The sequence below is a fragment of the Abramis brama genome (assembly GCF_963993115.1).
Source record: "Abramis brama genome assembly, chromosome: 6".
In the NCBI taxonomy this organism is placed as follows: domain Eukaryota; kingdom Metazoa; phylum Chordata; class Actinopteri; order Cypriniformes; family Leuciscidae; genus Abramis; species Abramis brama.
Window position 1 is genome coordinate 13,807,645 of NC_139968.1, and position 14,393 is coordinate 13,822,037.

A 14,393-nucleotide genomic window follows, 5' to 3' on the forward strand; every position below is an offset into this window, starting at 1 on the left:
CCACTACAGCACCCCTGGACACCAGCACCTCAACATTTGACACCTCTACACTCCAGACAACAACCCAGAGATCCACCACTTCAGCACCCCTGGACACCAGCACCTCAACATTCGACACCTCTACACCCCAGAGAACAACCCAGAGATCCCCCACTACAGCACCCCTGGACACCAGCACCTCAACATTCAACACTTTTACACTCCAGACAACAACCCAGAGATCCCCCACTACAGCACCCCTGGACACCAGCACCTCAACATTCGACACCTTTACACTCCAGACAACAACCCAGAGATCCCCCACTACAGCACCCCTGGACACCAGCACCTCAACATTCGACACCTCTACACTCCAGACAACAACCCAGAGATCCCCCACTACAGCACCCCTGGACACCAGCACCTCAACATTCGACACCTTTACACTCCAGACAACAACCCAGAGATCCCCCACTACAGCACCCCTGGACACCAGCACCTCAACATTCGACACCTCTACACTCCAGACAACAACCCAGAGATCCACCACTTCAGCACCCCTGGACACCAGCACCTCAACATTCGACACCTCTACACTCCAGACAACAACCCAGATATCCACCACTACAGCACTCCTGAACACCAGCACCTCAACATTCGGTACCTTTACACTCCAGACAACAACCCAGAGATCCCCCACTACAGCACCCCTGGACACCAGCACCTCAACATTCAACACCTCTACACTCCAGACAACAACCCAGAGATCCACCACTTCAGCACCCCTGGACACCAGCACCTCAACATTCGACACCTCTACACTCCAGACAACAACCCAGAGATCCACCACTACAGCATTCCTGAACACCAGCACCTCAACATTCGGTACCTTTACACTCCAGACAACAACCCAGAGATCCACCACTACAGCACCCCTGAACACCAGCACCTCAACATTCGACAACTTTACACTCCAGACAACAACCCAGAGATCCACCACTACAGCACCCCTGAACACAACAATGACCAAACCCTATCTGGTGTGTGAAAACAAGGGTACCTTACTAAATGGGATCTGCCTCTGCCCAGACGATTGGACTGGAACTACCTGCAACATCTGTAAAACCCATTTAAAATATTGCATGATATGTAGACTGAATAATCTTGCTTAAGTTCTCAAGGTTACTGAGCGTCTTCTCTTTTTTTTTTACAGCAAATTTCTGCCCTAAACAAAACCCCACACAAACCAGTGAATTCACCTTTCCAAAAACAGTCTTAGGCCAGTTTGCTTCCTCAGTTGAGCGATGTCCATCAAATACACTAAATGGTATTTCAGTCTACCTTTCTGTATTTACAATATACTCTCTACTTTAAATATCTCTTCATTTAACATGAATGTTTTTCAGCTGGAATCCCCAAAGCTTCAGCCCTCTGTAATAGATCTACTCACTTATTTGATCCTCCAAACGCTCTAGATTGTGGTTTGACCCTGGACACCATTAATAATGATGTAAGTAATCAATGTCTAATGATTGTAATGTATATTCAATTCAATTTCAATTCAAATTTATTTTTTTTATAGCGCTTTTCACAATACATATTGTCTCAAAACAGCTTTACAGAAAGTGCATTTCAGAAATGTACATAGAAAAATACAGTTAGTTAATCATGTATTATTTTAGGGCATAACATATCGCCAGCGTTGAGTCGTCTCTTCACAGGCGTCGAGTCGTCTCTTCATGGGTGTTGGGGCATCTGAAGGTTCCATGTGAGGCTGGATACTAGCGTCCCGAGATAACGACAGAAAAGCAGATGGGAAATAATTAGCATAGCTGCTGTTCATAATATTAATGCATTCGATATGATTCAACTGTAGTATAAAAGGTAGTATTATGCGAACGCTTGGCTAAAGAGATGCATCTTTAATCTAGTTTTAAACTGGGACAGCGACTCTGAGCCTCGAACAATATCAGGAAGGCCATTCCACAGTTTAGGAGCTAAATGTGAAAACGCCCTCCCTCCTTTAGTGGACTTGAATTTAGTGATTTTAAAGAGCACGATGGATTGTAGGGCGATAGAAGTTCCGTTAAATACCCAGGAGCTAAACCATTTAGGGCTTTATAGGTCAGTAGTAATACTTTGTAATTGATACGGAACTTAATAGGTAACCAGTGTAGAGATGATAGAATTGGTGTTATATGATCATATTTCCTTGACCTAGTAAGAACTCTAGCAGCTGCATTTTGGACTAACTGTAGCTTGTTTATTGAGGATGCAGGACAACCAGCTAATAAAGCATTACAGTAATCTAGTCTCGAAGTATAGTCATATAAAACATGAATTTACTCAGATGAAAACAGGAAAGGTTGCATGATTGCATAATTGATTTTTTTTATTTTTTTTATGAAGCTTTCTGGAGCTACTCAAGCCAATGTCCTCAAATTAGCCTCCAGTACCCAGATCCTCACATCCATACCAGAACAGCTAACAGCCCACAACATCACAAATGCTGTTAAAATAACCAACATCCTGCTCTCCCGTGATGAAACTGCACAAAGCACGGTACTTATTAAGCCTTAAACAGATTTTAAAATTTAAAGTCTCCTGTCATGAGGGACATTTCCAGATTTTCTCAGTTCAAACTGTCTGTGTGTTCAGTACCTGTTTGGAAGTTTAGAAACATTACCCCTTTTTATGTTTTTGTAAGAAGTCTCTTATGCTCACCAAGGCTGCATTTATTTCATGTAAAATATTGCAAAATATTATTAGAAATTAAAAGAACTGATTATTTATTCCTGTGATCAAAGCTGAATTTTCAGCATCATTACTCTAGTCTTCAGTGTCACATGATCCTTCAGAAATCATTCTGATATTCTGATTTGATGCTCAAGAAACATTTCTTGTTACTTCTTATTCATATATAAATGTTTATACTGTTTTATTATTATCATTACTAATAATAATTATCATCAAAATCATTATATTATATATTCATTGTATTATTGTTATAAGAGTCAATTTTTAAATGTTAATTTTTAGGGTAACAATATAGCAAGACAATTTGTACTTGCTCTTGTTCATGTCTTTTTTCTTTCTCTCTTTACTCTGCACAACTTGTTTTTCATAATTTACATGTTGTTATTTCCATATGCAGTGTAAACATTGCATATCAGTGCCGAATTTTCCAAACTTCACATGAAATAGACAGATATACTAATTTGACTACTCCAAGTACCACAGAACACTATACATAATTGACCGTTCGCAAAGACCCGCCCCCCTTAGTTACTGTCGCTATGTCCGACAAGCTACGCCGTTCTCATGCCACACCATGTTCTCATGCAGTGAAAAATACATCGCGGAGTAGAGAGGAGACTGACAACACGCTGACAGACAGGACAGAGCAGGTTACTTTTCGGTTACGTTTGATATTAAACATATTAAACAAAGTCTCACCTTTCAAATTTGGTCATTTTTAAAAATAAATTTTAACAATAAATACCGTTTTGTTGCTCTTTAATGTGCCGTGACAGATCGCTGTAGAGCATCAGTTAAAGCTGCTCGTGAACCGATCATCTCTTCCTTCTAGTTAATTTATAGCCTCAAATAAACATGAACAAACACAAAAAGGAATGTTGTTTTAACCACAGAAAGGCGTCAGTACACTCCGTTTTTCAAGTTCAAATCCTCCTATGTTAATCTACTAACTCTCCTGACTGCTTTGTCGGACAAAATGGCGGATGGCGAAGTATGATTGGTCAGATCACCTGTCAATCAAGCTCCCTGCGAAGGGTCAATTGACTGCGCAAGTCCAGTTTTAGATTCTGCGTATACAACCATACAAGCACTTTTTTGTTTTGCACTCCTTTGCTAAGGTTTTTCTACTCAGCACTCATATTGAGATAAATCACACCCATCTCCCTCATAGAACCAAAAGTATGTCTGCAACATGTTTATAATATTACTGTACGCAGATGAGCAAAAACATTATGACCACCTGCCTAATCTGCCGTTGGTCCCTCCATGTGCTGCCAAAACAGCGCCGACCCACCGAGGCATGGACTCTACAAGACCCCTGAAGGTGTCCTTTGGTATCTGGCACCAAGACATTAGCAGCAGGTCATTCGAGTCCTGTAGGTTGTGAGGTGGAGCTGCTGTGGATCGAACTTGTTGGTCCAGCACATCCCACACATGCTCAATTGGATTGAGATCTGAGGATTTTGGAGGCCAGGGTAACACCTTGAACTCTTCATCATGTTCCTCAAACCATTCCTGAACAATGTGTGCAGTGTGGCAGAGTGTATTATCCTGCTGAAAGAGGCAACTTCCACCAGGGAACTCCACTGTCATGAAGGGGTGGACTTGGTCTGCAAAAGTGTTTCGGTAGGTGGCACGTATTAAACATGAATGGCCAAACCCAGGGTTTCCCAGCAGAACAATTCCCAGCTTGTATTTTCCAGAGAATCACACTCCCTACACCGGCTTGTCGTCGTCCCACAGTGCATCCTGGTGTCATTACCTGTAATTTTTTAAATTATCATTTTATTATGTAAAAAAAAAAAAAGGGACTCATTGGACCAGCTGACCTTCTTCCACTGCTCCAAGATCCAGTTTCGACGCTCAAGTGCCCATTGTAGACTCTTTCGATGGTGGACAGGGCACTCTGGCACTCTGACACTCTGACAGACACTCTGGTCTGAGCTACGCAGCGAGTGTGATGCACTGTGTGTTGTAGCCAGCCTTGAGTGCCCAACACCCTGTTGTCGGTCTGTAGTTTATCACATCTCGGACCACTGTTGGTAAATTCTCACCATTGCTGACCATGAGCAACCCACAAACTTTTCCATTTCAGAGATACTTGGACCCAGTTGCATTGCCATAACAATTTGGACCTTATCAAATTCGATCAGATCTTTATTCCTGCCTATTTCTCATGCATCCAACATGTTGATTACAATAATTGTTATTGTTTGCTTACCATCTAATCTACCCAGACCTTAATATGTAGTCTTGATAGGAGATGATCAACGATATTTGCTTCACCTGTGACCGGTCATAATGTTTTGGCGCATCAGTGCATATACAAACCAGAGTTGTTTTGAGAAACTCTTTTTCTTCATTGTTCAGGATATTGCAGTGTCAGCAGTTGCCACAATCAGTCAGCTCCTGAGCGCAGGTCATGGGATGTACTTTTCCGTCAACCAAACTGCAATAAATGAGTAACAAAACAATTCACACTCACTGCACTGACACTGACATACAGAACCATCTCAACCAAATTCATAAGCACTTTGACCTGCTGTCTGACTTTTTAATTTTGTTTGTTTAGACTAACACAGACTCTACAGAAACTCTCTCTGCATGAGGAGTCAAATCCATTGCTGGTGCAACCGAACATGGCAGTGATGTCACTGATGGGGCAAACTCCAATCCGACAAGTGCAATTAACCTCTTTTAAAGGCAAGTTTGAAGCTTTAACCCTCAGAGGTCGACAATCACGCCGGCGTGATCTGCTCGCTTTTTTCCTTATGAGTTGAATTGAGACCCCAAATACTCTTTTGACTTTGATTTTACAAAACAAGTTTCATACATCAATCGATTCTGTTAAATGTGTATTATTTTTGTGTATACTCACAATAAAAACAAAGTGTAGTGCTTTTTGCCAAATAAAGAAAAATAAACACGAAGCGAGTTCTGCCTTCTCTCTGCCAGTAAAGTCTGAAACGCGTCCGAAAAAGAGCAATAACTCAGTGAATACTCAGTCAAACAGGCATACAGACACACAGGCATGAAGCTTGAATTCTCTTCTTTTAAATGAAGTAATTTATATAAAAAACAAATATTCTCATCTTGTGAAATCTGTATTAAAAGAGAGCGATTCCAGTCGACCTCATTAGAGCTAATTCAAATGTAATGTGACTCCGCCCACGGAGAGCGCACGCTATTCATACGCAAATGGCTGAGGTAATCTGCGCAATCCTGTGAACGCCCCCATCAGCTCGAGAAAACCAAAACACAAGTTTATTCAGAACATTACTTGTTTACACCTTCTCGCAGCGCTGTGAGGAATAATGAGGAATACGAGGAATACGAGCTGAGGAATACTAGTAAGTTTTTCCTTCTCGGGTTTCTGTTTATGAATGAATGAACGGCATAGATGCGCGCTGTTTACCACAGCTGGCAAAAAACAATATTACGTGACAGTTCTCCATTATGGACGCGAGCAAAGCACTACAAGACTTTCAAACTTTCACAGAGACCTCAAAACAGAAAGTACAAATCCTTTCTTTAAAACGAATTTCGTTTTGTATCAATTGTATCTTAATTTTAATAATTTTTTCATTAACAAATTTCCTGGATTTCGTTCACTAGCCTACTGCGAAGATCGCGAGTCAAAAGCCTATCGTCAACTTCATCTTTGCCAGAAGTTAAATTTAAATCGCGTGTGTGAATGAATGATGATGTTTTAGCAAACTGTATTGCTATACTGAGATGAGTAAAAATCGACTGAAATATGTTGAAATAAAATGTAGGCTATTTGTATAAGCAACGTATTAAACTGCAAATTAACAATATGCCCTAATATTTCATGAAAACAACGTTACAGTCAGGCGAAATATGAAAGACATCTTGTTGACTAGATTTGGGTACAGTTTTTACTGTAGAATATACTGCCACGTCAAATAAGCTTTTGTTTAGCAATTTCTATATATAAATTACTATTTTTGTCAAAAATAAGTCATCAACTAAGATGTTAGCTGTTCCAATGTTGACTAAATTCAAACTAATGAATACATAGATAAAATGTAGGCCTATAATCATTTTTTTTTACAAAGAAAGAGTACACTTGAAATATTGTTGAAATTGTAATTATTGTTGTAATTGTAACCTTTTTAATAAAATAGCTAAACATATTTACAAGATAGATGTAAGCAAAATCTTAAATGGTCAATATAAGTCTTCTTCTAAATATATCTTTTGTCCTTGCATTGTGGCTCAGTCAGTTTCACACCTGAGTGAATGGCTCATCATTATGCAGAGTGGGTGGGACATTGTATTTCTCAGGTGTAAACCACTCCTCGTTCACGCCCCCCTCGCATATTGGCTTTCCAAGCAAAACCTGTTTTACATCAATTTAAATCAATGTATGGTTTTATGTGAACGATAAAGCAAGACTATTTTCACATAATTTTGAAGAAAAAATTCTAGGCGAGGACATCCATTAGTCAAAAGTCTTATTGACACATATTTACTATGTGTTTTGTGGCCTTATTTCAGAAATGTTAGTTTTTAGTTTTTTCAATATCCATGCATAAACATTATTCTCTCAAAAATGAAAACATGTACATACACGTGGCTCACATATTATTGTAGCCCTGTTTGTGCTTTATAGAGTGAATTTACACCTTTGCCATTAATATGTTTATAACAGAGCATGTGAGCGGAGCGGAGCGGTAATACTTCCTCCTGAGCGGAGAGCGCCTTTCTGAAGATTCCGCTCCGCTCGCTCCGTCCGCTCAGCGCCGCTCGCTCAACCCAGAATGCCCTATTGTGATTTGCTAGTTCGAGAATCGGTGAATTAGCTAAAGCAATAGTGGGTTGGTTATGGAGTTCAAATATTGTTTTAAGGAAGTTGCGAGCCTTATGCATAAATGCACCGTAAAAATCAAAGTTAAGAACGAGCAGGGAGAAGAAATTGAAAGGGAGTGTGGAGAGACTGTGAGAGTAAGCAAAGATTCATATTGGAATCTAAAGCGTCACATTGCCAGAAAGCACGAGGATGTGCTACGCAAACATGGTAGTGCAGCAAAAGGTGAGCTATAGCCTATACCATTCGAAAATAAATTAATAGATAAATGGGTAAGGTAGGCTGTTGTACTGAGCCCCTCTCATGACATGCAGACAAAAATATATTGTAATATACAAATTAACATTTCGTTACCAACTTCCCATGAATTAAGAATTCGTTCTCTCATTTAGGGTGGCCACGAATTAAATTCGTTTCCACAAATTCTTAAATCGTTCCCTGGTTTAGTAAATCGTGGCCATGCTGAACTAATTCGTAGGCTAGCCTACTCTCGTTTTATTAAAACAAGGAAACAAATTATTACAACGTGGTGACGATTTACTAAACCATGGATCGAAATATTATATTGTTAATTTTGTACGATTTAAATAAAATGAGGAAATTAATTATTAAAACATGTGTCACAGTGTCTGGTTGTGTTTCCCCGGGTACCCACTAGATGTCCTCCTTACCCCCACGGTGTCTTGCACTAGGAACTTCATCTCCCACAATTCTGTCTGTGAATTGCACCCAGGTGTCTGTATTTTGTAATCACCAGCTGTCTCTTGTTATCCCCTTGTCATTCATGTATATAAGCCCTGTTTGTCTTGTGTTCTTTGTGGATCAACGTTTAACGTCACACCGCGTCTGTTGCCTGAGTTTTTCCCTGCCTTGTCTGTTTCTTGTTTTTGTTATTTGCCTACCTGGATTCTGACCTTTGCCTGTTTTTGGATTTCGCTTTTTGGATTACCCTTTTTATAATAAACACCTCTCTTGCTGCACTTTGGATCCTGTGCTCATTCTCTTTGGCGGTCGTGACAGATTGATCCACCACCTAGGATCCAAGCAGTATGAGCGCCCGCCGCAATTTCCCCGCTGCCAGAGGGGAACAAGGAGGACCATCAGCATCAGAACCCAGAATGAACATTTTCGAATGCTTTGCACTGTGGGCTCAGATTACGGAGGAGAGAATGGTGGTCAACTCCCCTGAGCCACAGCGCAAGAACACCGGGCAAACCAGGTCGGTTAACGTTTCCCTCCGTGAACATTCCTTCGTGGGGACCCGCCAGGTAAAATTTTGCGATACCCGCGGAGGTCGCAGAGGAGGTGGGCGGGAGGAGATCCCGTCCCATTACCCGTTCTGGCCGCACGTCGATCCAGAGGTTCCCCCGCCGCGGGCTCCACCCAGTCCAGAGCCGTCCACTCGCCATCAGAGACGGCGGAGGAGGAGGAAACCTCTCGGCCTCGACCACGGGTCTGAGATTGTGCCCGTACAGCCCGCTGTCACTCCGGAGACTGTGCCTGTACAGCCAGCTGTCAGTCCGGAGCCAGTGTCCGTTCCTGAGCCGGAGCCAGTGTCCGTTCTTGAGCCGGAGCCGGTGTCTGTTCCTGAGCCGGAGCCGGTGTCTGTTCCTGAGCCGGAGCCGGTGTCTGTGTCTGTTCCGGTTCCTGAGCCGGAGCCAGTGTCTGTTCCTGAGTCTGTGCCTGTGCTTGTGTCTGTTTCTGTGTCTGTTTCTGAGTCGGTGGTGTCTGTTCCTGAGCCCTCAGTGACTGCGACACTGGTCATTATGACCACAGCCATGTGGTGTGTGTGGGCTACGCACACACTTGAACCGGTGGTGTCTGTTCCAGTGCCTGAGCCGGTGGTGCCAGTTCCAGTGCCCGAGCCAGTTCCAGTGCCTGAGCCGGTGGTGCCAGTTCCAGTGCCCAAGCCAGTTCCAGTGCCCGAGCCGGTGGTGCCAGTTCCAGGGCCTGAGCCGGTGGTGCCAGTTCCAGTGCCTGAGCTGGTGGTGCCAGTTCCGGTGCCAGTTCCAGTGCCTGAGCCGGTGGTGCCAGTTCCAGTGCCCGAGCCGGTGGTGCCAGTTCCTGAGCCCGAGCCGGTGGTGCCAGTTCCAGTGCCCGAGCCGGTGGTGCCAGTTCCAGTGCCCGAGCCGGTGGTGCCAGTTCCAGTGCCCGAGCCAGTTCCAGTGCCCGAGCCGGTGGTGCGAGTTCCAGTGCCCGAGCCGGTGGTGCCAGTTCCAGTGCCCGAGGGAAAGTCTCCGCCCTGGTCGCCCGAGGGAAAGTCTCCGCCCTGGCCGCCCGAACTCTGTGGCCTGCCCTGGCCTCCCGAACTGTCCATTTCCCCTGCCCTACTCTGGGCTGTCCCTGAGGCCGCTGCTGCGGTGGAGGAGGAAGCTGTCCCTGAGGCCGCTGTTGCTGCGGAGGAGGAAGCTGTCCCTGAAGCCTCCGCTGCGGAGGAGGAGGAAGCTGTCCCTGAGGCCGCTGCTGCTGCTGTGGAGGAGGCTGTTCCTGAGACCTGTCCGGCTAATCCAGAGCCGGAGCCAGTCGCCTGCCCAGCCGATCCAGAGCCAGAGCGGATTCCAGTCCTTCCACCCTGGCCGCCCGATGGACTGTTCGCTTTGCCCCGACCACCCGATGTACTGTTCCCTTTGCCCCGACCACCCGATGGATTGTTCGCTTGGCCCCGGCCACCTGAGAAGCTTTTGGTTTTCCCCTGTTTCCCCATCCTATTGTCCATGTTTCCCTGGCCCCTGTCTTATCCGAGTTCCCCCGTGTTTGTTCCCCTGCATGGACCTGGCCCCCCGTCCCTCCCCTGGATCCTCCACCGTGCCACCTCCCTCCTGATCTCTTGTTTTGTTCTGTGTTCCGTCTTGGAGTGTCTGGGAGCCACTCCGTAGAGGGGGGGTTATGTCACAGTGTCTGGTTGTGTTTCCCCGGGTACCCACTAGATGTCCTCCTTACCCCCACGGTGTCTTGCACTAGGAACTTCATCTCCCACAATTCTGTCTGTGAATTGCACCCAGGTGTCTGTATTTTGTAATCACCAGCTGTCTCTTGTTATCCCCTTGTCATTCATGTATATAAGCCCTGTTTGTCTTGTGTTCTTTGTGGATCAACGTTTAACGTCACACCGCGTCTGTTGCCTGAGTTTTTCCCTGCCTTGTCTGTTTCTTGTTTTTGTTATTTGCCTACCTGGATTCTGACCTTTGCCTGTTTTTGGATTTCGCTTTTTGGATTACCCTTTTTATAATAAACACCTCTCTTGCTGCACTTTGGATCCTGTGCTCATTCTCTTTGGCGGTCGTGATAACATGCTGACGTCAGGTTGGAACGAATTGTTAATTCGTTATGCAATCATCATATCAGTGCAACTAAAAATAACCTATAGCCAACACACAATATGAATTAGCCTACATAACTGTAGTTGATGTAGCCTATTTTTAAGTTGAAATTAGACAGAAGTTATTGAACCACTTGTTAAATTTTAATTTAAAAGAAAACTGACCCGAATAATTAGGTAGGCCTATAATTTAGATGTAGGCAACAGAAAATTTACTGTACGCTATTATAATGTACGCAAATTTGTTTTTACAGAAAAAACTGCTACCAATCAAAGGGAGATAAATAATTTTTTTCCTCTCCTGCGTCCCCAGGCCCAGACTCCACAGTTCTCTGTGTCTAATGCACGAAAGAAAGAATTAGATGACGCATTTTTTCAGATGGTTTACGTGGATTATGAACCTCTCACAAAAGGTGAACGTGAGGGTATGCGTAATTTTGTCAGCGTTGCCCAGCCCGGCTATACCACACCGTGCTACAGTACAGTACGTGACACTCTGATGCCGAATGCTCTTAGCGAGATGGAAGGCAGACTTAGAGAGCTGTTGCAGTTAGGAGATGGCTTTGCGCTTACTTTAGACATTTGGACAAACAGAAGAGGACACAGCTTTCTGGGTGTTGTGGCAAGTTTCATTGATGAAATGTTTAACAGTCACACTGTGCTGCTGTCCTGTGAACATCTTAAAGGACACCACACCGCTGAGAATATTTTTCATAAATATGAAAGTGTCTTGCAACACTGGAATTTACAACGGCGAGTTGTCAGGGTGGTGACTGACAGCGCAAGTAACATGGTAAAGGCTTTCGACCTCCCAGGGTTTGATGAAAGTTCAACTGAAGAGGAGGGCGAGGAAGAGGTCCTTGAGGAAGATGGCAGTGGCACAGAGGAAGGTCCACTTTCACCATTCCAGCCAGATTTTGCGCAGATCATAGAAAACATGAGCGCCACATACATTACTGAATCTAATCTGCATATGCAATGCCCCATCCATTTACTGCAACTCGCCATAAAGGATGCAATAAACGGTCATGCTGATGTAGACAAAATGATCACACAACGGCAAAACTTGTAAAGAGTATTAGAAAAAGCACCTTAAACACTGAGGAGGCTGATAAACTAGGTGTGCGTCCCACCCCAGCATGTGTCACCAGGTGGAGCAGTCAGCTGCGCATGATCGAATCAGTACTAAAAATATTTGAAAGAGACCCGCAATTCCAAAACAAGCTGAAAATTCCCGAGCACAGTAAGCTGACCATGAATGACGTACTTCATCTCCAAGCCCTGACTGAGGTGCTGTTGCCTCTGGCAGAGCTTACAACTGCTATGCAAAAAGAGCTCGGAAACCTTGGCATGATTCTTCCAGCTGTAATGGAAATCAAACAGCTTTTGTCCAGTGTCCCTGACAACCGCTCCGTCAACATTCGTGCATTTGTGGAGACACTGTCAGATAATGTCTCTACTCGTTTTAACAGATTTTACTCTGACAAGCACCTTGTGTTGGCGGCTGTATTGGATCCACGTTTTAAAACTGAATGGATCATTAGAGATGGTACAGTGAGCAATCAACTCGTAGAGATTCGTGAAATGTTGGTAAAAGAGGCAGAATGCAGTGGTGTGGAGACTGCGGTGGACACAGTGGAGGCTAGAAGCGCTCCCAAGAAGGCCCGCATTTTCGGCTCATATGAGAGCAACTCGAGTGTAGCTGACAGTGCCAGAGGTGAGATGGAGGAGTACCTGGGCTCAATGAGAAAAGGTCCACATGAAGACGTCCTAGGATTTTGGAAAACCAATGCTGGATCACTCCCTCGACTAGCCAGGGTCGCCCGCAAAATCTTCAGCATCCCCAGTGGTTCTTCCAGTGCTGAGCGCGTGTTTTCCGCCGCTGGATTACTGTCCCGGGCACACCGCACGAGCCTGAAACCTAATACTTTGTCCAAGCTAATGTTTCTAAAAGTAAATTCTAAAGTGATGTAAAGATTGAGACGTTTTTAAATAGACCGCAGTTACCCGCAGTTTTGGTCTATTTAAACTTTAGAACGCGCGTTTCTTTTACTAATGCCATTGCCAGTAAATCATCTAGGTGTGCTTTGATAAGATGTTGTTAAGTGCATTTCACCTGTGCGTGCTTTTATGAGCATGATAGTCCAGATGTGTTTTGTGAAGTTCTACATGCATTTCATCTTGTTTGTGTGTGTGTGTGTGCGAGCGTGCGTGCGTGCTTGTGTGTGCGCGCGCGCATTTTAATATGCCTGTTTTGCAACTGCAGTTATGTTCACGGAAATAAAATAACGAAAATCAAATATACCTTTTCAGTTATTGCATTTAATAGGCAAGTTTGCCAAAGGGCTAGACATGTTTTTTAATTAAGTTAATTTAATGCATTTAAATGAATAAAAAGAACAGACTTTTATTCAGAATCACCCCGAAATATCTTCTATTTACAATCCTAGCTACTGTAATTTATACATTTATTCCAGATATTCATTACAAAGTACAAACAGAAAGCAAGTAGCCTACAGAGACATTTTATTTCTGAGCGGGATCTGAGCGGGATTTGTTTTACCGGTGAGCGTGAGCGATTCATCAGTGGAGCGTTCGCTTGGGACGCGAGCGACTGAGTGGAGCGCACGCGCATAGAGCGGAATATTGAGCTGAGCGTCACACCGCTCCGCTTCGCTCACATGCTCTGGTTTATAAGCAACTGAAAAAAGCACAAATGTCAGGGCATGTCAGAACTTCTCAAGGGCCCCAAAAACAGCCCAGACACCAGAGGGTTAATATACAACAGAACTCTCAAGAAAAAAGGTGCATTCACGGCATGTCAAAATAACAAGATTACGACTTGTAAAAAGCGTTCATGACCTTGTAGAACTCGCAATTGCAGTTCTAGGGTAAAGGGTAGTGCAAGGGTCCAACTTGTACCACCAGGCCACTGCAGATTTTGCCATTAATAGTGTTACCATAGAGATGCATAATTACAAATCTAAGGACATGAACAGCTCTGAGTAGAACGTCACATGTTGTCGACTTGACCTGGTGTGAATGCAGCAAAAGAGGAAGAGTCATGATGCAGTGTTTTTATTTATGTACACTGCTGGTACAAAATGTTGAATATTTTAGAAATGTTTATGTTTTCATAAGAAGTCTCTTATGACTGCTGCCAAGGATGCCATTTGCCCCAGGAGCCTCTGAAAATATTTCAGTGGTACCGCTGTTTTGAGCTTGAACAGGTTTTGTGAAAGACGTCCTGTCATGGGGATTGAGTCCAACTTCACACAGAGAAAAGAGATTCTCTGCACCAGGGAGAGCTTGCTCTTTTCCCAGTTGACCCGAAGTCCCAGTCGGGTAGGTGCTTGAGGATCTAGTCCCTGTGCGCAAACAACAACTCTCACGAGTGGGCTAGTATTAGATACCATGGAGGGAGTTGAGTTTGCGAATACCCACTTACCTTAACGGTGCAGGGGCAGCCTCTGCGACTTTCGTGAAGACGCAAGGAGACAGGGACAA